Source organism: Typopeltis vanoorti, chromosome 5, assembly GCF_054136105.1.
Source record: "Typopeltis vanoorti isolate ZY-2024b chromosome 5, IOZ_Tvanoo_1.0, whole genome shotgun sequence".
NCBI classification, from domain to species: Eukaryota; Metazoa; Arthropoda; class Arachnida; order Uropygi; family Thelyphonidae; genus Typopeltis; species Typopeltis vanoorti.
This window is the reverse complement of record NC_143553.1, coordinates 27,607,307-27,633,393: the sequence shown is the minus strand read 5'-3', so window position 1 is coordinate 27,633,393 and position 26,087 is coordinate 27,607,307. Positions and strand designations below refer to the sequence as shown.

Genomic DNA, 26,087 nt, shown 5'->3' with positions numbered 1-26,087 from the left:
CCTAGTATTTTCCATTACATGCTGTCGCAGATAGTTATCCCTTAATAACCGCATAAAATCCAGTTCCTTCCTTCCGTGTGTCCTCTCCTCACTCCAATCAATGCGACCATAGTTGAAATCTCCCATAATAATCACCCTCCTTCCACCCATTTCTTCTATTTGCTTGTGCATACTGTCACCACCATCTTTTCCATCACCTGGTCTATAGCAGCACCCAATTGTATATTTAGTTCTGCTAGCCACAATCTCACACCAAATGGCCTCAAATGTGCTCTTTTCTCTATCCTGCAATTCAACTTCTATTCTCCTTGGCTGGAGCTCGAGTATGGATATGTATTCCTGAGTGCATGCCTGCTGAGTGTTTTTTTACTGCTGTGATGTTACTACTTGTTTCATTTAGCAATTTTTTGAAGTAATTACTCCATACATCAAGGATATCTTTTTCTACAGTTTTCATGTGACCTTTATCAGCTCTAATTCCTTTTACAGCACTCTTTTCTTCATATCTGAGCTTTTTCAACAACTGTCAAAATATCTTGCCACCTTCTTGATATTTATTTTCTATGTTCTTGCCAATCTTCCCATGACTTTTATTTAGCTAGTTTTACACAGTGTTTAGCTTTCTTACATTTGTCTCTGTGTTCTCTAAGAGTACAAGCTGACTTATTTGCCAGGAACTTTTGATATGCTTTCTTATTTTCCATCACTTTAACTTACTGTGTCCACCATAGAGTTCTGATTTTTTCATCCTTGCAGATAACCTCACCACATACCTCTCTGGCTGAATCAATCAATGTTTTCTTCAGGATTTGCCACTGAATCTCCAAGGTTTTGTTCTTGTTCTCAAACTCTTATTTTTTTCTTGAATAATATTTGTGTATTTTAGTCTACAGTTCACATCTGAGAGCTGCACAACTTTTATTCGCTTTAAAACTTTCTTATATGTTCTTCTTTGCAATATGAAATTCAATTTTATCCTGCTCAAGACTATCACTTCCAATTTCAAATCCTCTGTACACTCTAGTGTCCTGCACCAGTGAGAAAACATCACTATCAACCATAACGTAGTCAATGAGACTTTTCTTATTCCTTGCCTCTTCTCTCCATGTGAATTTGTGCACATTTTTATGTTGGAACATGATGTTAGTAATAACCAGTCCATGTCCTGAGCAGAAATCCAATAGGTATTTGCCATTATTATTAGCTTTGCTCTTTTCTCCAAATTTTCCCAAAATATTTCTGTATATCTGACAATCATTTCCTACTCTGTTATTTGGATCATCAACAAGGACCAACTTTTCCTTTTTCATTGTGTCAGTTGCTTTCTCTAAAGCCTAGCCTCAAAAAATTCCTCTACTTCTATCTTAGTTGAACTTTCTGTGGAACCATACACACAAATAAGTCTTGTTGTCCAGTTCCCCATTCTGATATTTGTCTACATCACTCTACTTGATATTGCCTGCCATTCAAGAAGATTAGCCTCGTATTTAGTTTTGAATACTATGGCTACTCCTTTTCCTTGATTGTCATTGCCTGAATATAACATTTTGTATTTATTGCTCAGAAAGATCTCAGCAGCTTTTGTCTTTTTTTATTTGTCACCCTATTATGTTGGTCTCATACTTATCCAATTCCTCAGCTAGCTCCATTTCTTTGCCATTCAGGCTTCTTATGTTGATTGTACCGATCTTAAACTTTGGTGATGTTGAGTTGTGGTGTGCTTCAGGATTTGTTCCAGTAGCTGACTTTTCGCTGTTTGCACTGGTTCCCTGGCAAAAACAACAGGGGCCTTGTTTAACTCGGGCAACGTTCCCGCTTGCATGAAATTCTGTCATGTTTTACTAGCATTTTATATTGTTGTTTAAGCAAATAAGAATACAATTTGGTCGGCTAAATCCCAAATTGCCAGCCCATTCTTATTCGTTCAGCATCCAGGTACATACCGAACAGGGTGTACCACAAGAAGGTGAGGACTGGACATCAGGTCAGAAGCCTTGGTAAGTTCTCTGCATTCCTTTAAAGGCTATGCGGAGGTCTCCTCTCAGTTATACAGATGTGACACTTAAGCACCCCAATCAATCATTTTCAATAAATATTAATAAAATCAATGCATTTATTTAGTTCAATAGTAAAATAACATGTATATACAAGTATGCATGACATATGTAATACACAATCTATTCTTTAAAAAAAGAAATTGCACTTTCCTTACAATATAATTTCATCAAAAAATAAATTGATAATTATAAACACAAAAATTAAAATTGGCATAATCTAATTAAATACTGCAGTACATCTATTTTTTACTTTTTTTATTTATTTTTTATTTACTAAATATATTTTTACACTTTTTTTTACACTTTTCACGGGACTGATGGAAAAAAGTGTAAATAGCAGGAAAGTGTATATAGCAGGAAATGTAAAAAAATTTTTTAAAAAGGCTAAAAGATGACTTACTGGTAATATGTGAGTCTACATACTAGATTACAAAATTTAATAACTGAAAATAAATGAATTTATAATTACTTACATTTATCTATTTAAAAAAATCTTTAATTGTTGATTGTTTTTGCTTTTCGTTTTTTTTTTTTTTTTTGATATAGAGCCAGATTGCTTTGCATTGAGTTCAATGCTTGACCTGTTTTTTACTATCGTGTCAAAATGGACACGGAGAGTCCAAGATCTTTTGCTAAATGCACAAGTGTTCCGGCATGCCAATCTACACGTTGCAGAATTGCCATCTTTTCTTCTACCGAAATACATTTTTGGTCTTTTTTCTACCACTAACATGGATAATCCGCCACTGCAACTTGAAAGCAACTTTTACATGCTAAATTATGTAGCAGAAATTCTGCAATATCAATTCGTACTGTGATTGAAAAATCACGGTATCGCTCATCACTACATTACTGCTGCAAGCGTGCAAGTCACCGTGATGGTGGAAATAAAACTACAGCAAAAGCAACGCTGCAGAAATCGATTCGAAAATCAGTATTGCCACCCGAGAAAAAAACGTAAATCACAGGAAATAACGTCCACATCAAGTTGTTAATGGTTGGAAAACAATATATCGTAAGAATAAGCCTTAAGACGGGACCAAAGGAAAATGACGTAAATGGAAGGAAAACGTAAATTGCGGGGATGTAGAAAAGGGGTTTTACTGTATCTATATATCTTATTATTCAAACCCCTTTACTCCTTAATTAGGTGCGCAACTGTAATGAGTATTTTCCTTAGCTGATTTTCACAGTTCACACCATGAATTAGCCTGGTGTAATTAAATGCGTGAAAATTTTACATAATACAGATTGTTTTTAATCCTGTTATTTAAAAAAAAAATCTCGCAAAGACTGGATCCTGTAAATAAGTATCATAAAAAGTGATCCTAGCTCCATATCATTTGACAAAATAGTCAAAAGTGACAAAATAACAACAAAATAGACACAAAAATATACCACAAACCCATGCATATCGGAAACTACCTCCATATTCAGTTAAAAAATTGGTCATCCTATCACAATTTATAAATGCTTACAAATTCTCAACTAACCGTAATTACCTCAACATGGAATTAAAGAATTTAACACAGATTTTACCTCTTTTAAAACCCACTAAATCTCTCACACACAAAGAAATATTAGAACACCACAACGTAGTCTTGCCAAAAAGACTGCAATATCACCTACACAGGTTCTACCATCTGGTCTTTATGGGTTAGACTACAAGATCACTTCCGAGACCGTAACATCCCTGTTCCAGAACATTTAAACACAAAAAAACACAACATCAAAAAGAAAAATAGAATACAGAGTACAGGGAAGACAGAAATAGCAGTTCACGCCCTTGAACAGAAACATACCCTGCAAATTGACAAGGCCATAATAATAGACAAACAAGACAATGAAACAATGCTTAGAATATCGGAAACAATTGCCATAAAATGTGAAGAAAACTCAATAAACGCCCACCGACCCTACCTAATTTCCGAGTGTTGGAAGCTCCACAACATAAAAATTAGGTCACGACCCTGACCAATAAACGATAACACAAGCTCCCCTAAAGCAGATAAAGAAGCGCCCTTAAATATATATATATATATATATATATTATTTAAAAAAAAAACGAGTTTTCTAATTAATCTTCCCACCTTGCCTCAAATCCCTCCCGACGTTCCCTAACCCACCCACCCACCCCTTTAACAGCCTAACAGCATAAGTATGGAGAACGAAGACATCCACGAGGCATAACATGGGAATTTCCCATAAATAATACCTATGTGTTTTAATCTATTTTGTATAATTCTTACGAATATTTTATAGGTGTGGGAGAGTAAATTGATTGGTCTGTAATTTCTGTAGTCTCTTTTTTCTCCTTACTTGTATATTGGGATGATCTTTCCAGTTCTCCAGTCATCTGGGATCTCTCCTGTTTGTAGCATTTTATTGAATAGGGTTTTTAAATATTCTATTGATGTGCTGCATTCAGTAGGGATAATATCAATGCCTGATGCTTTATTGTTTTACATCTGTTTTATTGCGTATCTAACTTCTTCTTGTAAAATTTTTGGGTGGTAGTTATTTTCTTCTATTATTGGCATTGTAGTTTTGTTTCCTTGGTGAAAGATAGCCTTAAAATGGTTTGACCAGATTTTTCTTATATCTTCAATATTCTTGGTTTCAGTAATCTTGTTGTTTATCATTGTTACTGTTTTTGATGAGAATTCCTTTGTAATTTCTCTTATAGGTCATGGAAGACTTTTACGTTGTTTTGTTAGTATGCTTCTTGGCATTTCTTAGCTTTTTCTTCTAACGATTTTTCTTTGGCTTTTTTGCATACGGTATCAACTTTATTTTTTAGTGTTCTGTATTTTTCTTTATTCTCTTCATTGTTTTGTTGCTTTACAAGTATTTTGGCCTCTCTTTTCTCCTCTATTGTAGCTACGATTTCTTGGGTTATCCACTGCTTGTTTATTTTGGGTTTGGTACCTATAGTGTTAAAACTGTTTCTTTTCCTTCTTCCCAGTATTTTCTGCTGTTCTGGAAGATGGAGGGTTTTAATTTCAAGCACATCTATTCTAAAAATCGACTTCCGCTTGAGCTATCTTTTAGTTTTGATAGGTTAATGTTTTCTTCTTTTCTGATATTGTTTTGAATTTTATCTTCACTTTGGCAGTTAATATTTCGTGGTCAGAGTCGAAATCAAAGCTTCTTAATGTTCATACATTATTTACTTTTGATTAATTTTCCATTGTTTGTTTATGATGGTATAGTCTATGCAGTTCTTTATATTACCATCTGGGGATGTCCATGTATATTTTAAGTTTGAGCGCAGTCAGTAGTTGGAAAGGGACCAATCATTTGATGCTGTTGGCACACTCTCCCTCGATGAGTCTTTGGACTCCCTGGAGGTGTCAAATAATAATAATAATAAGACTGTCCAACACAATTTTTGCTGACTTTTATATGAGACTTGTTTTTTACTAATTTGGGTGCACTGATTTAAAATATCAAACCCATTTTTCTCTATCACGTCAGGTTTTTCCTCTATGGCATTTTCTTTTTGCTAATTTGTAAGTTTTTGATATTTTTAAGGAGGCAGTACTATTTAGAGGATCAAAAAAAATCGATTTTTTAATATTATTTTCTGAAAGTATATACTTTTAAAAATATGTTCCCAACTTTTTATCAAGAAATTCAAAAAATTCCCGAAGATATAGCCTATTATTCAAAGCGGTGCTCAGATCAGAATCGGAGAGCTCACCGCTCTCGCTTGTTAGTAAACAAATAAATGCATAAGAACCTGCAATGGCAATACTGGTGCTTTGAATGCGAGAGAGGCCGATAATTAGATACATAACTATATTCATTAAAAATTACAAGAATATTTATAAAAACATAACAATTTTACTTGCACATGAGTTTCAGGGAATAAATTTTTGTTTGTAGCAATTTCTGATGTGTGTTCTGTTTTGGCAATCCCTTTGAATACTCCAACAGTAGTTGGCCATCATGTGAGAATCCCATCTTCCTTGGTACCGATCTTCCATAGTTTTTAAGTCTTGATGAAATCTTTCGCCTTGTTCATCGCTTACAGCACCTAAATTCTCGGGAAATCTATCAAGATGATTGTATAGGAAATGAAGCTTTATGCTCATGTTGCAACCTAGGTGCTGGAAATTTTCAAGCATTGTTTCCACTAGATCTTTGTAATTGCACGCTTTTTTGTTTCCAAGAAAATTATTCGCAACCATCGTAAATGAAGTCCAGGCCTCTTTCTCAATTTCGTTCATAGAGTTGATGAAATTTGGGTCTCTCATTAAAATTCTCATTTGCGGTCCATCAAATACACCGGCTTTAATTTTTTCATAACTAAGTTGTGGACATTTTTCACATATGTATTGGAAACAGTCACCTTGTAAATCTAAAGCTTTAACATAAGACCTAGTTTGATATGTAGAGGTGGAAAAATGATTTTTCTCTGTCGATTAAAGGTTGATTTGTAACATTCTGTTCTCCAACATTTAAGGATATTCTAAGAGGCCAATGTTTCTGACTCTAGTGTTGGTTTCTAGCTCGACTATCCCAGAAGCATAGAAAACATGGAAACTTTGTATATCCTCTTTGAAAGCCAAGTAAAAAGTTCACCATTTTAAGATCCACACAGATGATCTGGTTATGGTCTGTATATTTTAATAACTTCAGAAACTTTTTAATTTCCTCATATGTTTCCTTTAAGTCGACTGAATAGCCAATAGGAATTGAGCCATATACATTCCCATTGTGTAGTAAGACACACTTGAGACTTCTGCTTGAACTGTCGATAAATAAACGCCACTCATTTGGATGATATTGTACAACACTCATTTCAGTTAGTAAACCTGACACATTGTTACAGTAAACAAACCCACACTCGTGTTTAAAATATTGTACAAGATTACTTTCCCTGCTACAATAAAAAGTTATCTTCGTATCTTGCTCCAGTAAGTTTTTTTCATTTAATCTTGAAGCTAACAATTCCGATGATTCCTTTGATAGGCCCAAATCTCTTACTAAGTCATTCAATTCCGCTTGAGTAAATCGTTGCGATCCAGAACTAGAAATTAAATTTTCATTGTCTAAATCAACATCCGGGTCTTGCTCCTCAAGAACATCTGGCATATCCCGATCATGCTCGTTCTCAAGTAAAGGAAGTCCTTTATAAATTGGCACGGCTATTTCATTGGAATGAGCAACTGGCCAAATTGCTGAGTCGAGATTTGGATACACAATTTTTTTCTTATTCTTCTTATTATAACCAGAAGTCTGAACTAAACAAAAATAGCAATCATCTACGTGATTTTTCGGTTCACGCCAAATCATTGGAATGCCAAAAGCTAATTTTTGGTGTTTTCCCTTGCTCCACTGTCGTAAATTTTCTACACATGCCTTACACACTTTATTTGGAGCCCATGACTTGTCCTGATCTGCAATTTTTACATCAAAGTATGCAAAGCACACTTTCTTAACAAAATCAGTGATATTTGTCCTTTGACTGGGAACAGTAAAGCTGCCACAAATGTAGCAGAAGGAATCTACACTATTGACACAATTCTGAGTAGTAGACATGATGTATTTTCTTCACTGCCGACTAACATGCAATTAACAAGACAAAAAAAAAAAACAGAGACTTTATTGAAACGTTATAAGCGCTCATCATACTTTCACAATCGATTAACGACTGACTGATTTCGATCATTCTTTGTCCACTATGATGCATATAGCATTCGTTTGTTTTAGGCAGTTGTCATCGCCTAAATGTATTAGGTCGGTTATCGGCCTCTCTCGCATTCAAAGCACCAGTACGTACCGTTGCAGGTTCTTACGCATTTATTCGTTTACTAACAAGCGAGAGCGGTGAGCGCTCCGATTCTGATCTGCACACCGCTTTGAATAATAGGCTATATCTTTGGGAATTTTTCGAATTTCTTGATAAAAAGTTAGGAACAGATTTTTAAAAGTACATACTTTCAGAAAATAATATTAAAAAATCGATTTTTTTGATCCTCTAAATAGTTCTGCCTCCTTAAAACTATCAAAAACTTACAAATTAGCAAATAGAAAATGCCATAGAGGAAAAACCTGACGTGATAGAGAAAAATGGGTTTTGATATTTGAAATCAGCACACCGAAATTAGTAAAAAACAAGTGTCAGATCATAATCAGCAGAAAATTTTTTTTTTTTTGTTGGCCAGTATAATTTATTATTAGGGGGTTGATAGAATAATGTATTTGCAATCATTAGATCGTTTGCTTTACAGAAGTGGAGTAATTGTTCTCCTCTGTCAAGCTCTCTCCATAGCCAAATTTCCCAACACATCTTTTTTGTCTGCTGTGAACTGTCCTATTTTAGTGTTAAAATCTCCCATCACCATCATCATCATCATGAGTTCTCTATTTTTGGAATTATCTATTTCCTGTTGTAGTGCTTCATAGAAATTTTCTATTTCTTCCTCTGAATGGTTACTGTCTGGTGCATATATTTGGATTATTTTAATTGTTTGACCTTTTTCTTTAGCTTGAAGTTTGGCTATGATTTTATTCTTTATTCAGAGCAACCCATTTGGGTTCCCCCCCCATCCGCCACCCGGGAGATGCACCTGGTAGGAGTGTAGTCTCCCCCAAGTGATATAATCATGAGGTGTAAATGAGACATTATAAAATCAACAACATTGCCTATACTTATGTGGGAATTGAGCAGTTACAATTGAAGGACATACAAGAAGACAGTTTGACATAAAATTAGTAACACAAGAATGCATATTTCCAATTGAATTATATGCTATTATACCTGATCTCAAAATATACAACACAGCTCTTTACTTTCTGCAGATGTAATATTCTTAAATAATTCCAGTAGAAGTCTTCAGAAATACACTGAATAACATAACAAATTTGGCATGAAAACAGGCAGGATCATGGGGGGGGGGGGAAGAAAAAGAAAAAAAAAGAAATCAACTGCAATCTCAATGGGGAACCTACAATAAAAATGGATCTGAGTGTTGGTTTATGGGACCATATATATAGGTACTGATGGAAAGGGTCCTTCCAACTAATGAGTATTATCAATACTAAATGAACTATGGAGGTTCCGAAGGTTTGCAAACAGATGTCTGATGCCAGGAAAAATTTAATACCTGATGAGACTGAAATCTAAGAGTTTATAGTAAGGAAATCTGACAAGAAAATTACTGAGAAGAAGTTAGTAATAATGTAGACTTAATTAGTATTCCAAACACTTCTTAAAGAAACAGCAACAAATGGATTATAACCTCTTTTTATTAACATAAACAGATTTTTTTTACTTAGATCTTCTAGAGTAATAAAATTGAAATGCTGGTCACATTAAAGGGGCTAGTCACCATTAAATAGTTTTGCCTTTGTTGAGATGTCAAGATTTGGATCAGTAAGTGTGTCTTTTAGTCTGATGAATGATGGTAGTTTTTCACCATCTATGCTTATTCCTCCATTTAGGTCTTTTTTTTTTTTCTAAGAATATATTCTAAAGTGCTGGTAAATAGATTTGGGGAGATCACATCACCTTGGCAGACCCCCTCTTTTTATATCTATATTTATAGGTTGATCAAATAGGGTTATTTGTGTGATCTGATTTTTGTTAATTCCTTTTATCATGTGGATGTAAGTAGGATTCACATTTATTTCCAGTAGGGCACTGATGACTGAATTATGTTCTATGGTATCAAATGCTTTTTTAAAATCAATAAAGAGGAAACACAGAGGGATTCGGTATTCTTTGCATTTTTCTGTTAATTGCGAAATGACCTGGATATGATCTATTGTGGAGAAACCTTCTGAATCCTATCTACTCTCCACTGGATTTGTCTTCGAGACAGTTTTCAATTCTGTTCAGTATTACTCTGTTCATGATTTTATATATGTGAGAGGGTAGACAGATTGGACAATTTTTTTGTCTTCCTTGTTCCCTTTTTTGAATAACATATGGTTTTTAAGGTCTTCCATTTCCTCTGGAATCTTTCCTTCTGTGAAGTACCACTTGAATCTGGTAGCCAAGGCTTTGAATATAGTTGGTTCACTTTGTTGGATTTCTTCGGCCTTAACATGATCAATTCCCATTTCTTCTGGAAGTACATCTGGTATATTGCTTGGTTTTGGAAAGATAGGTTCTGAGACTTGGCATTTAGTTGCATAAAGGTCATTATAGAAATTCTGCACAATTTCTATTTTTTTTTCTATTAGGTATGTTTTTCTCCATTTTGATCATGTAGAGCAGATGAAACACACTGTTTAAAATTTTAAGTCTTTATTTTTTTCAGGCTGGTTTTTGCCTGCTCTGTTTCTCTTAGTTTTTGTATCCTGAAAGCTTTGTAGTCTTCTGGAATTCATTTCCTTAGTAACTTACAGATATAGATAGTTTTTTACTTTGGGTATATATTATGTTAAAGATACCAAGCAATTTTATAAGCTAAGTTTTTAATCCTTGTTCTCAAGTAAGCAAACAGACAAGTAAGTCAAGTTTGCAGCTGCACATAGTGCAACACTAGGCAACTTGTTGTAAAGGTGGAGTTTCCTTAGAATTTTCCCGTAATGCAAAGCATATTTCCTTGCAGAGATGTATGAGGCTATGCAATAAGGTAATGGTCACTACCTATATCGGTTTTGGCCTTTATTGAGGTCTCATTAATGGGAGACAGACCTAAAAAATGCCAAGCATCTCTGCAAGGAAATGTGCTTTGCATTAGGGGAAAATTCTAAGGAAAGTGATCAGATCTTACTCCACCTTTACAACGAGTTGCACTACGTGCAGCCGCAAACTTGACTTACTTGTCTGTTTGCTTACTTGGGAAGAAGGATTAAAAACCTAGCTTATAAAATTGCTTGGTATCTTTAACTTACAGATAATTTTGGATTCTAGAAAATTTCCTTCAGATTTCTTCAGTTCTTTTCTCTTTTTCAGTAGTTCTATGGTTTTGAGGTGAGAGTCATTTTCTTTTCTTTTGTTTCACAGGACTTTCTGATTTTTTCTTGCACTCAAATTTATTAATAAAGTCAGTATAGTCGTCATTTATATAGCAGTTCTTAATAGTCTATTCAGTCTCTTTTATGTACTTCATGAACTTGTGGTAGTCTATTTGTTTGGGTTGTCTTTTGTGGTTTGATGTTGACCTGATATGTTGTTCTTTCCTTTGGTCTATTCTTATATTCTGAGGCGCCTGTGGTCAGAATCTATGTTGAAATATGTTTCATCTATTATGCCAACATTTTGTACCAGTCTTTTACAATCGGTTAAAATGTAGTCAATTTAATTATATGTGTCTCTATTCGATGACTGCCAAGACCATCTTCTTCCTAGGCATTTATTGAAAAAAAAAGTGATCTCTCTCCTCTTCTATTTCTCTCTCCCAGGCCATTTGGTCCTATAAACTTTTCATTTTGTTTTTCACGTCCTATTATGACATTAAAGTTTCCACCAATGAATGTGTATGCTGACTTGTAATTTAATGCCTGTTCAAGATTGATGTAAAATTTCTTCATTATCAGCTGTCCCCTCTATTTGTATGTAGAATTTTCCTTGCCAAACAAAATAGCCTGAGTTTATTGTGAACTGAAATATCGGGAGGAAATTTAGCTTGGATTAGCTCTAAGGATTCTTTGAGTGGGACATTTGTGAATAAGGAGGAGACATCAAAACTGACCATTATGCCAGTGTGTTTGAGTGTAAGGTTTTCTATGCTGGCTTTGAAGTGGGCTGAGTTTTTTTATGTGTGAAGGTGTGTTGCCAGTATAGTGTGAGAGAGCTTTCGCCAAATGTTTAGCTAGTTTGTATGTGAGGGAATCAATGCCATCCACTAGGGGATGTAATGGCACCTTTTCCTTATGTATTTTTAGGAGTCCATAAATGGGGGTATGGAGTTAAATGGTTTTAAGTTGTTAGTGATTTCCACAGGCCAAGAAGTGACCTTCTTAAGGAGCCTGTGGAGTTTTCTAATTTGTGAGTTGGTGGGATTGTACTCGATAGGGAGGTAAGTAGCCCGATATAACAATAGAGCTTTCAGCTTACCTGTGTAATCCTTTTGGTTAAGTAATACTGTAGCGTTCCCTTTATCAGCTTCGGTGATTATTATTTTCTTGTTTTTCTTTAATTCTAGTAGAGATTTAATTTCCTTACTGGGCATGTTGGCTTTTGGTGGTTTAGCTAATCAAGCTAAATTTCCTCCCGATATCACAGCCCTATTTCAGTTCATAATGAACTCATGCTATTTTGTTTGGCAAGGAAAATTCTACAAACAAATAAAGGGGACAGCCATGGGTTCTCCACTCTCCCTACCCTTGGCCAACTTTTATATAGAGACTTTTGAAGAGAAAGCTTTAAACTCTGCCCCACAAAAAAAAAAAAGCCAACCATTTGGCTTCACTATGTTGATGATGATGTGTTCACTATTTGGCCACATGGCTCCGATGTACTTCTCTCCTTCCTAACACACTTAAACAACCAACACCCCAGAATCAAATTCACCCTGGAAGAAGAAAAAAAATAACTGCCTTCCTTTCTTAGACACACACTAGTCACCCACCAGCCTGATGGAACCTTGGTTTTTCTCAGTCTATAGAAAACCCACCCATACAGGCAGATACATTCACCAACAATCCCACCACCCCTCCTTGCAACAATGTGGAGTCATTAAGACACTACACAACAGGGCTAAACTTATCTGTTCAAATGATAATGCCCTAACCACAGAACTAAACCACATTCTCAACACTTTCTCAGCCAATGGCTACCCCCCCTCAAAAAAAATCCAAAAAATACTGAAACCAGTAACCCCCCCCCAACACACACACACAACAAGGATTACTCTAAATCCATCACCATACCCTATATCCGAGGCACCTCGGAAAAAATTACAAAAATCCTAAAAAAATATGACTTAACTTCTTGTTACAGACCATATAAAAAATTGGCATCCCTTATCTGCTCTACTAAAGACCAACCTCCCCCCCCCCCTAGACCTACCTGGTGTATACTAGGTCCCTTGCAGCTGTAAGCTGTCCTACTTTGGCCAAACAGGCAGGACAGCAAATATCAGAATTTCAGAATACAAGGACTACATCCAGTTTCACCAATACAGCCATTCTGGTCTTGCTGACCATGCGCTGGATACCTGCCATAGAATACGGTGGAAGAAAGCCACGATAATACACCGTAGTAAATACAAATATGAAAGGCTTTTCATGGAATCAGCTTCAGCCCTAAGAAACAATCCAAACCTCAACAAATTTGGCTGCATGAGACTGCCTCAAATTTGGGAAACCTACATCAGAAGACCTTCAGTCCAATCGCCCAAGAATACCAACATTGCCTGCTAGGGGGCACCATCAGGACTTTAGGAGAAATAATAACTTCCTGCTTCTTCCTCACTTACTGTTTGTTGTGCCTGCATGCACGTGTCTTGTTCTTAAGTTTCTTGAAAATGGCAACGTGATGTTGCCGAAATAGTGAAGTATATTAAAATTTATTTTAATATATATCCTAGTGGACGTTGTAATTTCCTTAAATTATTTAGTAAAAAAACCAATATCTAAGTTGATATTGGTTAGTTCTTTGATTAATAAATCTATTCTGTAGCCTCATGCCAAAGTCTGAGTATTGAGGGCACCGATTGCTTTTCAAAGATCTAATAGGAAGCCTGCCTTATCTGTGAGATTCTTAGCACCCCTGGCCTCACTCAGTACCTTATCACTGCTGTAGAAAGGTGAGTGTAGGCCGGGCAGGACTCGAGACCGTTTCAGTTGTTGCAGTAGCAGCAACAGAAACTGTCACCAAAGTGTTCTGAAGTGTTCACCAAAGCTCTGTTAGTGGTAGGTCCAGGTCTGATAATTGTTAGTATTCCCAACACCCCATATCTGCTTGCACCATGGGGAGGTAGAGTTGGACTTTGTACCCTATATACAGTGGTGAGCTATAAGGGACTCACGTGAGTCCCTTTGTTAAATTTTTCTCAAATTTGCAAGCCCCCTTGTTCTTCTTGTTTAATGATCTTGTAGAACTAGAAAATACCACCATGGAATGTATACATGCTACTATAATTGCTACTTTAAATTCATATGGATTTTCTGATAACTATATAAAAAATCATTTCATTGCATTTTGTTCTGATGGAGCTATGTTAGCAATGTAATGTTAGGAAATAAATCAGGTGTTACAATCAAACTTATACAAAAATTTCCAAATGTTGTGATTTGGCATTACACTCATTGTTTACACTTAACATTATACGATTCGATAAAAAACATTAAAGAAATAAATCATTTAAATATTTATGGATAAATTATATGCTTTTTATCATCAATCACCAAAAAATCAACTAGAATTAAATACGATTGCAAAAGACCTTGGCATTGAAATTTTAAAGATCGGCTATGTGTTTGAACAACGATGGGTAACTTGCAGTTTACGAACGGCTCTTGATTTGTGGAGAAATTACCCAGCTTTATAGAAGCATTTTGCATTGAATGATAAATATAAGGGCTTTTTAAACCGACTTCTCAATTTGGAATTTTTAAATGATCTAGCATTAATGATTGACATCCTACAGGAATTATCATATCTGTCAGAAGCACTACAAAGTCGCAATATAAGAACTGTATTATAAGGGCTAAGTTAGGCTTCTTTTTTTTTTTTTTTTTTTTTTGCTCGACGATGCGAGCTCTTTGTTAAAATTTTCGTACCTCACCATTGCCTATATATATATATATATATATATATATATTTGTATTTTTAATTTATTTTTACGTAGCCCAGAATCCCTGCTCTAGAGAGTAAACAACTTTTTTAAGCCACAATAAGCAGGGCGGCAGTCTCATGCCAGGCGATGAAATTCTTCTGTCACCTGAAGACAATCACAAACATACATGCCCATGGTAGGATTTAAACCCACAGCCTGTTAGTTGGAGACCATGCATGCTAACCACTCAGCCAACCAGGCAACAAAAATGTAGAGGTTTTTATTTATTTTGTTTGTTTATGTGAATCCCATTCACCCACTGCACACCCAATTTACATTTAAGTACCATCGGTAGGCTAAGATAATCTGATTCATCTGCTCTAGAGATCAAACATGAAACATTTTCTAAGCCATTTTAGGACTGCAATAAGCAAAGTGGTATTCTCTCATACTGAGCAATGAAAAATCATTTACCATTTGAAATACAGATGGATGAATTGGATAAAGATGGACAGGCAGCAGGCTATCTAGCAGGTAGATGTATATATGGAAACAGTGGTATAGACAATGCAAGTTACTAATGGTATGCTACAAATTTATATCAATCATACTTGGCAAGGCATAACTGCTTGCAGATAATACAAAGTTTAGAAGCTTAATGTTAAATACAAAGTCTAGTGAGCTTAATGTTAAAGATGTAAAGCGATATCTTTGTGGACAGTGAGATTATAATTCAGTACTGCATAGTTTTGAGTTTAAAAAGTTGAAAGGTGAGGATGGCTGTTCTATATTCAATAGGAAAGTGTAAAAAATTAAATGAATTATATGTATTCGTTTCCTTCTTTATTTATTTTCATGAAAAAAAAAAAAAGAAGTTAGGTTTGAACAGTGAGTATTATTTTAGTCTTTCTGGTTTCTTTTCTATATATTTACTTTAAACAAGAACAAGAGAGAAAGCTGTCATATTACAAAGACGTCACTGTTTAATTAATATAAAAAATACAATTATACTGAGTGAATGAAACATTATACAGAACAATACATAGCCTATATTTAAGCTGTCAGTTTGCAGTTAGAAGTGAAGGAAATACAGGAAGATGGTCTGATGCAAAATCAGGGGTAGGGAAAGGATGCACATTATCTCCACTTGTATTCATCATCTATATGGATCACATTATGAAAGAAAGTGGCATCAGGCCTGATAACAGAACTGGATATGTCAAATTTATCTCACTACTTTATGCAGATGATGCTGTACCTAACCACATCTAATGCAAGTCTCCAGAATCACTAACTAAATTGAATAACAGAAGTAACAAATTTGGCATAAAAATCGGCAATAAAAAGACCAAGCTATGAAAATAGGCAGGAATATTGAAAACTTCATCTGCATTCTTAATAGAGATCCTATAGAACAAGTAAAATATTTCAGCTATTTAGGCACAGCTTTTAGTGAATACGGCAGATGAATTATATGGAATTAAGAAAGCAATTTTTAAGAACGATTAAAGGATACACAAAATTGGACTATATAAGAAATGAAGACATCAGAAAAGAACTAGATATTTATAACATAAATGAAAAGATCAAGGAATATAGAGAGAAATGGAAAGAATAGTTATCTAGGATGGAAAGATATCAGCTACCAAAAAATGTGGATATATACAGACCAAAGGGAGAAAGAGAGAGAGGCACCAGCAACAAGATAAAAAGACCAGTGAAGCCGTAACAGGCAAAATTATAATGCCTAATGCTTTTACAAGACAATGTTCAAGCCAGTTTTAAGTTATTGATCCAAGAGGCAAGTCAGAAATAAAACAATTGATCAAAGACTAGAAACCACAGATATGAAAGTTATGAGAAAAATTAGAGGAGTGAACTGATGGCATCGCTGGCAAAATCATATTTAAAATGAAGATATTAGAAAGGACTTGGACATTATTATCATTCAAGAATGTGTCAGCAGAGCTAGACACATTCTAAGTGGTATATTGCCACCTAAATAGATGGATGAGAAAAGGCTAGCAAAACAGGTGTTTGATGACAAAATGGCAGGAAAGAGACCCAGAGGAAGACCAAAGTCTAGGCAGATTGATTCACTCAGAAGTGGCTTGGAAGCACGAATTGTTAGATATTGGATATGACAATACTGGAGTGCTTACAAGTAAGACTGATTTGGAGGAAAGCTGTTGATATATTAATAATAATGTAAACTTAATCATGTAGTGTTGTCACAGTGACCTGAATACTCCTTGGGGGTATATCAGGAAATGGATAATGATGATGTATAGGGTACATGAATTATTTACATGAAAACACAAGGCAAAGGTAATATTTACTTGATCAGAAGGCCATATATTTCGGTCTGAAACTTATAGACCATCTTCTATAAATGGGAGGGCACCCACTCTACAACTCTGTCTTCACCACTCAATCCACCAACTGACTGCAACTACACCAATGCTATCTACCGTCCACCACCACCACTAGCATTTCCACAGACAATCACAAACATCCATGCCTATGGCGGGATTCGAACCCGCAGCCTTTCTGCTGGAGATTAGATATGCTAACCACTTGGCTAGCAGCACCCAAGGTTCCCAGGTGGATCACCCTCCCAAGTACTAACTAGGCTCAGGTTTGCTTAACTTCAGTGATCAGACAAGAACCGGTGCTTCCAAACCGATCTGGCCGCTGACAAAAATAATTATTTGTGATGGCCGGAAATCGAACTCAGGTCAACAGCTTGGAAGGCAGCTATGCTAACCTCTATACCACCATCGCATATACTTATCGCTTTTTTAGTAATTGGCAGTGTATCTACTACATCAATAGCAACAGCCTGAAAAGGTCTTGTTGGGATGGGAAATGGTTGCAGTGGATGGGGATCTTAATTGGCACTTATGGCATGATTTAACATATGTGAGGATGTCACTCTTCATACCTTTCCAGATATAATGATCCTTTAATCTTTCCCAAGTTCAAAAAAATCCTTGGTGTCCTGCCAAATCAAAATCTTGGAAATATAAACAATCCAAGGAATCATTTGTATTGGCACCAACTCAATATGAGATAGGAGAGAAGAAGGAAGAGTGCTACTAATGGTATCAGATGACTTAAGTCTAGTTAGGGTAGAAATACAAGAAAACAATGATGGTAGGTCCCATGTAGCGATGAGTTTGCTATTTGGTGTGAAGTGGAGGCTAACAGAATGAAATATATGGTGGGGTGTTGCTACAGACCTGGCAGCTCAGTTGTAGGGTACAAAGAAATGCATCGCCAATTTAGCCTCATGGGTTATACCAAGTGAATGATCATTATAGGCGACTTTAATTTTCCAAACATTGATTGGACAGAAGAGAAATCTCATGATCAGAAAGAACGGGAATTTATTGAATTGTTGTGAGATAACTTTCTCAAATAGCATGCGAAAGAAGGAACTCGAGGTCAAAGAGTGTTGGATTTGCTCATAGCATCAGAAGGGATCTCTGTCAAGAATATGGCTATTTTACCACCAACTGGTGACAGTGATCATGCTGTACTTTCTTGGGAAGTATCTACTTGTATTGAAGCTCTGATTAAATCAGGCTATATGATGAATTACAAAGCTGGAAATTATGATCAACTTAGAAGAATACTATCTTTGGTCCCATGGTATCAGTTACTGAATAGAAAAAATGTCAGCAGTGCATGGGAATCTTTGAAAAGTGCTTGAATGAGGTGGTATCTGAATGTATCCCTAGTATTCGAAGAATAAATAGGTTGGGAGTGAAATGGATGTGCAGCCTTATTAAGCTAGAGATTCACAAGAAGAAGATGATGCGGAAAGAATATCAGAAAAGTAACGAGTATTGGGAGAAAAGCTAAAACGGAGTATGAAAAGAAATTAGCCATGCAAGCTAAAGGCAATCTAAAAGAATTTTATCATTATGCCACAAGCAAAAGAAAGAATGAATGTGGAAGAATAACTTTATTGAATGCAGATGTACACGAGTGTAGGAAGCTAAGCAGATTGTTCAGTTAATGAGTGCTCACTTTGCTAAGATATATCAACCAGGAGTATGTAGCATGGTTCTACTGCTATGTCAGATGAAGAGTTAGAGGTTCATGAAAATGAGGTTGAAGAGCTCTTGCATAACCTGGATAAGAATTTGTCAATAGGGACAGATTGAATATCTGCCCATTTGTTAAAGGAATGTTCAGCTGAATTGGCTAGCCTTTCACATATTTGTATAACTTGAGTCTCAGCTCAGGAATGATACCACAGGAATGGAAGGAATGTATGATAGTTCCATTGCACAAAGGTGGTGCAAAAACTGATGTGTCTAACTACCGACCTATTGGTATCTCTGGTCTGGTAGTGAAGATTTTAGAGAAGTTGGTAAGAACTTGCATACAGAAATGGGTAGACAAGCATTCTATAGTCTGCAGGGAACAGCATGGGTTTATTTACTAAAGGAAGGTCATGTTTTAGCAATTTGCTCATATTTTATAACAATGTTACGAGTTGGATAAAGGGAATGGATAATATGATAATGTTGGATTTTTCTAAGGCATTTGATAGGATACCACACAATAGGCTGTTGCATAAACTGGAGAATATGGGATTTGAACATAATCTATTGACTTGGATCATGGGATGGTTGACAGACAGATATCAAAAAGTGGTCTACAGTGGGTGTGAATCTGCCAGATTTAAGGTAACCAGTGTTGTACCTCAGGGTTCAGTCCTTGGGCCATTATTGTTCAATCTATATATTAATGATATCAAGCAGGGTCTATCATCAGATTTGCAATTGTTTGCTGATAATGCGAAGATGGACAGGGAAATGAGGGATGCTACTGATATTCAACAATTACAAAATGATTTGAATAGACTGGAAATCTGGGCAAAAGAAAATGGCTATCGGTTTAATGTTAGTAAGTAATGCACTTTGGCGTGATTAGAGTTCCAGCTGCATATTATATTAGTGGGGTTGTGCTATAAGAAACTGAAGAGGCAAGGGATCGTGGTGTATTGGTGGATAAGAATATAAAGTTCAAAGGTCACATCGTAAAAGTTGCAAATACAACTCAGAGGATAATTGCTAAGTTGAAGAAAACCTTGACATGTAAGGATAAGGCAGTAATTTTGCCTCTTTATAAGGCTTTGATAAGACCACACTTGGATTACTGTGTACAGATATGGTTTTTTTTGACATGTAAGAAGCTGTGGAAAGGGTGCAAAGAAGAGTCACAAAGATTATATCCAGATTATGGGATTTTGATTATTATTATTATTATTATTCAGGCCTCCATGGAGTCGAAAGACTCATCGTGGGAAGTCCTTCCTAAGAACATAAAGTCTGTCAAGACTCATCGAGGGGAGATCCCCCCCCTAAGAAAAACAAAGCCTATCATACCACTCCTTAAACTCATTGACTGTTCTCGCCACTGCATCAGGCAATGCATTCCATGATTCAACCACCCTCCACGCAAAGAAACCACTCCTCACCCTCTTGCTCACAGTTTCCTTTCGTAACTTCCAGGGAAGGCCTCTTGTCATCACTCCTTCCCGCTGTTCAACCAAGTGAAAGAACTCCCTAGTGTCAACCCTGTAACCACCTCTCAACAGTTTAAAAGTCTCAATCATATCACCTCTCCTTCTTCTATCTGCCAAACTCTGCAGTCAACATTCCCTCAGCCGATTCTCATAACTATCCTTGTACAGTCCTGAAACCATCTTTGTATCCTTTTCACAGTTAATTTATCCCCTTCAAATCCTGGCGACCAAATCTGAGAACAATAGTCCAAGTGTCGTCTGATCAGAGGCTTATACAACGGAATGATACCCTCTTATCTCTGCAGGTCAGTGTCCTTCTCATTATTGCAGAAATCCTCTGTGTTACCTTCACCACCTTTGCAATATGTCCCCTAAACTTCAGGTTTCTATCAACCATCAACCCCAGATCTCTTGTCTCCTCTACTTCCTCCAGCATAACTCCTCCCATAGAGTATGTTGCATCCCATCGATGTTTCCCAACCTCAAGACCTTACATTTTAATGCATGAAACTGATACCCCCATTCATATGCCCATCTATCTATCTAGCTTATTCAAATCCTCTTGCAGGGCTACCACATCTGCACTATTACTAATAATCCTTCCCAGCTTCGCATCATGCGCAAACAACTGAATATCCCCTTGCAATCCACTGACAATGTCATTGATATAAAGGTTAAACAGTATAGATCCCAGTACTGAGTCCTGTGGGACCCCACTTGTAACCCTCTGCCTCCTTGAAACTGCCCCACCATACACAACTCTCTGATACCTATCAGACAGCCAATCCTGTATCCAGTTGACCAATCTGACATCCAGACCCATGTGCTGCAACTTAAATATCAGCTTATCATGTGGCACCCTGTTAAATGCCTTTGCTAAGTCTAAGAAAATAGCAGTATATCCCTTTCCCTCATCTAATGTTCTTGTAACTTTATTATAAAAGGCTAGCATATTGCTAAAACAAGAGTGCCCTTTCACAAATCCATGTTGACTCTCACAGATAACATTACCCTCATCTGCCCAATGTTGTATATGGTTCCTCACTACTTTCTCCAAGATCTTAACAACTACTGATGACACACAGACTGGCCTATAATTAGACACTTCCAGTCTGTTACCACCCTTGTGCAATACCACTATCTTACCTTCCTTCCATTCCTTGGGCACCTTTGCCAAAGCCAGACTTTCATTGAAAAGCCAGGTTAAAGGCACTGTCAGTTCCCTGGCACATTCTCTCAAAACTCGTGGTGAAATACCATCTAGTCCCAAAGCTTTACTGACATCCAGAGTATTCAATATCTGAAACACACTCTCCTCCTGCACCTCTAAACCTCGAACCAGCCTTATCCCTCTAGCATTAAAACTGACTCCTCTAGGATGAAATACTCCAATAAAGTGTTCATTGAACAATTCCACTATGTCTTCTGCATCAGTCACTCTATTCCCATTTTTATCCCACAATATCATTCTTCCACAGTCATTTCTCTTCCTACCGGCCACATAGCTAAAAAATTCCCTGGGATTTTCTTTGGATCTTAGGGCCAACCTCCTCTCATATTCCAGTTTTGCCTTCCGTACCACACTAGTCACTCTTCTGGCCTGTGTCTTATATTCTTCATGCATCCTCTCTTCACCTGTCTCCTTATATCTCTTCCATAGCCTCTTTTTCACATGCAATTCCTGTTTAATATCGTTTGTCATCCACTTTACTCCAAATTGTGTCCTCTTCTTCACTCGTGGTATACGACTTACCATTGCTGCTAACAAATATTCTTTCACAATTTCCCACGCACTAATGATATCCCGGCCTTCCAATTCCTCCCTCCATGAAACTTCCCGAAGTTGATGTCTAAGACTATTATTATCACCTGCTTTATAATTCCACATAAGTTCCCGTCTCTTTGATACTCCTGCATGTCTATTCATTTTCCAAGTCAAAACCATATGGTCACACTCTCCAACTGGTGGGAGAGATGTCATCTCAGTTATTATCAACTCTTCTGATGCTATAACCAAATCCAAAACTCGAACCTCTTGTTCCCTCTGTTACATGTTGCCTAAGACATTTGTCCCTCAAGAATTCTAGAAATTCCATTCCCCTATTGCTACATGCATCTTCCTCTCTTCAATTTATACTACTGTAGTTAAAATCCCCCCATAACAATCATTCTTCTTGCACTTGCCAAACTGAGCTGTCTAAACATCTCCTGGTCCATCCTCTGTGCTCCTGGGTCTGTAGCAACACCCCACTAAATATCCTGTCTTGCCTACCTCTACCTCACACCATATGCTCTCAAAATCATTTCTCTCACTTCCTTCCTAAGCCTCTACTCTTAGAGGACATAGGTCATCACTTATCATAAGCAGTACCCCACCACCACGCTTTCTCCTCCTATCCTGAAGAAAAATGCTATACCCAGCGACTTCTATTACTTTATTATATCCCCTTCTGTCAACCACATCTCAGTGATCCCAATAATTTTTGGCCAGGCTGATGTTATCTGCACCACCAATTCCTCTCCCTTATTCCGGATACTCCTGGCATTAGTATAAAACATATAAATGCCATTGTTTCTATACCCAGCATTATCCCTTCTAGACTCCACTGGGCTCAGTGCTACCTGACATCGTCTCCCTTCTCCCAAGTATCCATTCCCACAAGAGGCCACCCCTGCTATCATTATCCCTGGGACACACTGACTCGTTCAGAACAGCAATCTCTCCAGATTCCTACGTCCTTCCTCATTCAAATGTAAGCGGTCTCTCGCATACAATTCCTCTCTTTCCTCAAACGCACTCCAAGCATCCACATATACCAGTCCTCTCTTGTCACACATTCTCGCTATTATGCCATTCAATATCACCGCTCTTCTGCTCAGTTCATCATTATCACACCTAGGCAACACGCACACTATTTTTCCTCTCTCTGTCTTCTTCCATACAGCCTCAAGCAAAAATCTCATATTTCTCACTGCCCGACTTACATTACCACTCAAATCATTTGTTCCTACCATCACAATCATCTCATCCACCCTTTCACCTCTCTTAATTGCCATATCCACCCTTTCTATTGTTCCTCCTGGCAAACACTCCTCACGCATCCTATCTTGAACACCACAGAATATTGAGTCGCCATACATTATACCTCTTACCATTCTCTCTCTCCTATTGTTTCCATTCTCTCCTCTTCTTTCATTCCTATAGGTCTCTCTCATTCCCTCTCTTCTACTGCTATTCTCTCTTCTAGCATTCCCATACCTCTCTCTCCTACTGTTTCCATGCTCCCCTCTTCTAGCACTCACATACATCTCTCTCATTCCCTCACTCCTACTGTTTCCATTTTCTCCACTTCTAGCACTTCCATATCCCTCTCTCATTCCATCTCTCTTACTGTTTCCATTCTCTCCTCTTCTAGCACTTTCATATCTGTCTCTCATTCCCTCTCTCCTACTGTTTCCATCCTCCATCTGCTAGCATTCCCATACCTCTTTCTCATTCCCTCTCTTCTACTGTTTCCATTCTCTCCTAGCACCCACATACCTCTCACTCATTCCCTCTCTTCTGTTTCCTTTCTCTCCACTTCTAACACTCCAAAATTTCTCTCTCTCCCCCACTCTGATTCGGCTTGCATTTATCTCTTCCATTCTCCTAATCTTATCTTTCATACTTCTGCTCTCATTCACAAGACATTCCACCTCCTCTTTCAGCTCATCTATCTCCCTCTGCAGGTCAGCCACTCTTAATCTAAATTCACTCTCCCAAACAAAACCATCCCCTAAACTTTCACAGTCACTCACGCCTTCCACACTATCAACTATTATTTTCTCATTCATACATATATTTTTTTCATTCTCTCCTATCAGGCTACTTGTCTTCCTACATTCATTCCCCATTCCTGGAGCAACAAGGTTGGATATTGATAATTCGACACTTATTTCCTCCCACTGCCTGCATTTTGCACACATACGCTCTCCGCTCTCTTTAACAAGTCACATATCTAATTCTCGAGATGCATATATGCCGCAAGTACTGCATGCCACAAAGTCCCTTATATTTCTTATAATCGAGTTCTTAAATGGCGGAGGACTTGGCGATACGCCACTTGCAACTGCAGCTGAATCTGCCATTATTCTTTACTGCTGAGTAGCGTAATCGTTATGAGGACAGATTGTGAGTATGTGGATTACAGACTCTGGTTAACAGGAGAAAAGGTGTGATATGATAGAGGTCTAAAAAAAACTTTTGAATGGGTGTTATAGCATTTCAAATGATGAAATTTTTCGTTATATGGAAGGCAGGGAGAGAACACGGGACATCCATGGAAGTTAAGGTTGTTCTCAGTCAAGAAAGGGTTAAGGGCTAGGTTTTTTTCCCAGAGAGCAGTGAGTGAAATAATTTGCCCTTACGGGTAGTGAGTGCATCTAGTGTAAATGAATTTAAGAGAAGGTATGATAGCTGGGTTGAGTAATTTACAGCCTTCCTCTATGAGTCCTTGACTCCGTGGAGGTCTCAGATAATAATAATATTTGCACTTTCAACCTTCCTTCTTCCATTTTTCTAGATAGGAATAATCCATCTTTATCTAAATATAAGTTTTCCAGGTTTAAAATGTATCTAAACGAGTTTCATCCCTCAATACTGCTTCATAAATAGTTTTGAGTACACAATCATCTTTCTGAGCTTGAATAATCCCATCCTTTTCCCAGATTTGTGAACTATGTTCTTTATTCATCTTACAATTAACATTAACTTTGGACTCCTCTTCATCTTGATTCAAACGGTTATCCCTAGATGATTTATCATCTAGGGATAACTATCTAGATCTCTAGGATATGAAGATAGGTAATCAGCTACTATATTTCTTTTTCCTGGAATGTAAGCCACATCAATATTATAATCCTGTAGTTCCAGTGGCCACAGAATTATACATTGATTTTTATCCTTCAATAGTACTTGACAGAGAAATGACAGAGGCTAGTAACCAGATCTTATTTTAATGGGTCGTCCTAACAACAAGTATTTAAATTTTCTCAAGGGAAAAATTATTGCTAGTGCTTCCTTTTCTAAAGTTAAATAGTTCAATCCTAGACCTAATAATTTCCTACTAATAAAAGCTAATGGCTTAAAATCTTCTTCTTTCTGTTCTAATAGAGCAGCAATGCAGTCATTTGAAGCATCAGCAAAAAGATGAAAAATTTCACCAAATTTAGGATCAATGATAACTGGAGCTTTAGTTAATGGCAGTTTTAGGTTGTCAAATGCTTCTTGTTGGGCTTTATCCCAAATGATCTAACACCTTTCCATGTCAAGTACACTATGGGTCTCAATAGCTGTGAACAATTAGGAATAAATTTTCTATAAATATTTAACATGCCAATGAATCTATGAACGTGCCTGTTTTTGGAGGTTTAGCTGATAACACGCCTTCTGCATTTGATTTAGTTGGTATAATTCCTTTGTTGCCGATTTTATGACCTAAATACTCAATTTCTTTTTTAAAAAATTGGCATTCAGAGCACTTTAAAGATAAGTTGCCTTCATCTAATCGGTTTAAAACATTCCACAGGATTTTAGAATGGCTATCTAGATCCTTTGAATAAATTAGAAGATCATCCTGAAAACAGATGATTCCATTTTCCAACATATTTGATAAGACAAAATTCATTAAAGACTGGAATGACAATGCAGAATTTCTTGCACCTTGTGGTAATCTACGTAGCTGATGTTTCTGCCATCTAGTAGTAAATGCAAATTATTTTGTCTTCTTTCTTCAAAGGGATCTGAAAATAGCTAGAATTTAAATC

At 36.7% G+C, this 26,087-nt stretch overlaps 1 protein-coding gene and 1 pseudogene across 1 annotated transcript in view; both read right to left on the bottom strand.

The window, feature by feature from the left end:
• Positions 1–26,087, bottom strand: part of LOC150106274 (coiled-coil domain-containing protein 125-like) — a 272,049-nt gene that overhangs the window by 220,365 nt on the left and 25,597 nt on the right. The window lies entirely within an intron of this gene.
• Positions 17,320–17,439, bottom strand: LOC150106275 (5S ribosomal RNA; annotated as a pseudogene).